The sequence below is a fragment of the Camelina sativa genome, chromosome 13 (assembly GCF_000633955.1).
Source record: "Camelina sativa cultivar DH55 chromosome 13, Cs, whole genome shotgun sequence".
Lineage (NCBI taxonomy): Eukaryota > Viridiplantae > Streptophyta > Magnoliopsida > Brassicales > Brassicaceae > Camelina > Camelina sativa.
The window spans coordinates 5,313,591-5,315,922 of NC_025697.1; positions in this window are offsets into that span (position 1 = coordinate 5,313,591).

Below are 2,332 nucleotides of genomic sequence, written 5' to 3' on the forward strand. Positions count from 1 at the left end.
AAAAAAAAAAAAAAAAAAAAAAGGAAAGAGAGGCGGCGACACAGCAACAGAGAGATCGAGACCTAGACGACGGTTTTCTATATTTGTATTTTAGGGCTCCTTTTATTGGGCTTTTTTACTTTACCCGTCCCCTCTTTTCCAACCCTAGACGCGCGCGCGTGCGCGCACTGAACTACTCTGTTTTTCGTTAAATATTTACTAGTTTAATTATATTTAACCTTTAACAACTTTCGTTAAAGGTAATATTATTTTTTTTACCAATGAGCGGTTTTTGAGAAATTGTTTTGATGAAAAAAGGTATGAAATTGTTTTGAGAAATTGTTTTGAGAAATTGTTTTGACCAATACATTTTGTTCAATACTTTTTCTTAGGAAAGCTAGAAAGAAAGGTGGAAGCTATCATGTTTAAGTCATCTCATCATGGCACTTCACTTACCACTTTCTTTCTTGAGAATCAAGCAATCTCTGTGTTCAGTTCCTCTTAACAAACGAACGGGTACCCGAAAAATTGATTATCTCATAACATTTTTCACTAGTGTTACATGTAATTATGTAAACTTCATTAGCTTTAGATGGTAACAATTAAGGGTAGTTTTTTGGTGGTTGTATTAAAACTGTAATCATATATTGTCCAAATTGATCACCTAGATGAGGCGGAAAATTTGAGGCTAAACCTAATTAAAAAGAAGAAAACGGAAGCATCTCTCGATAGTGTTAATTAACTCCCCATCATTGAAGACAACAACTACGGTTGGTTTGACGTGCATGGTTATCTCCCAACCGTTTTTCTGGTTCGATTTTAACTTGCTGGTTTATCACTGGTTCACCTTTGGTTCCTAACTCTATTTGGTTAATTCACTTTTTTTAAGTGTCTAGTAATTTTTTCACTAGCTAGTGATTTCTATAACTGATTTGATTTTGAAAGATTTTTTTAACTGTAGAAAAAATTTACCATGTTTTCTTCTAATCATCTTTCTATTGTTTCAAGCTTAATTAATCGAATAGTTTTGTGTCGAAATCCATTAGACTCTGTCCGAAAACATTTGTGCGAATCTAAATTTTCTGGCTTTCCTCTAGTCAATTAGAATTAGTGATCTATCACAGCTTAAGAATGATATCAGCTCAAAATAGATTTCAGACGGTTTGCCTAACTCGACTCCGATCCCAACTTTATGGGGCTGTTCTTAAGATTTGCATGGCACGTCAAACTTGACCTTTATGCGCATCTCTTTTTGTCCTTGCGGTTTACGGAAACTACATTTTAGTTCTCTTGACTGGGTATTTTTATTGAAACTTTAGCCGAAAGACAGTTTTGAAGACATTATCTGAAGCATTACAACACGATTACATGTGACGTCTTATTAGTGTGTTACATCCTCCAGTGATATTGCTATAGACACGTGCTATGTCCTAGTCTAAAGGAAATCGAACTTTCTTTTTTTGTTTTCCTTCATTTTCAACTATTAAAAGTCGTCTGTTGTTGACTCCCCTGCATACTACCTACCTTTTGATTTTTGAGGGTTAGTTTACATATCTTCCCCACAAATTTCTCATCTTTTTACACGTCAACCTAAAAATTTAGATTACACAATTGCCGGCAAAAAGTAACGATATGTGGATCATTTCATAAACTTGTAATTGTTTTTCATAGTATCCATGTTAGTATTTCCAATCGACTGAACTATGAATCATTTTAAATAGTTCTGAAATGCATTAGACGGCAAACGAACGTCAAGCACATGCGGGCACATGAGTTGTCTTTTGAATAATCAAAGCCATTAATGTCTTCGTTCTGACTTGACACTTCCTTCTAAATATCTTGCTACAACAATTAAACAACTGCCAAATCTCTGAATCACGTTTACTCTAGCTGTCTCCAAACCTGTCATATTTTTTAGGGCCGGCCATGAATTTTGAGAAACCTCAAGGGTTATATGAATTCTCAAGGGAAATAAGTAACTAAATTTCAAACTAGGCGTTGAGTTAAGAAGCTGAATCGAAACAAACATAATCTCACTAGATTAAAATGTTTAATATGTTATTTTTTCTTTTTGACGAAAACAAAACAAACAGCTTACTGTCTCTCTTTCCACTGATTTTATCGAGACAAAACGAACAAGACCAACATACCTTACATATTTGTGTTTTTTGTTCGTCGGATTATGTCATATTGTCATTAACTAGACATCAACGAAAACAAACATAGAGTAACAATAAAAACCGTTGTTTTTAAATGAAGATCAAAAGTAAATTATGGTTCGTAGTGTGGCAATGTGAGCAACGTGGAGTCTATTTGTCACAATGGTTAGGGTTGTGTCATATTGACAGATTGC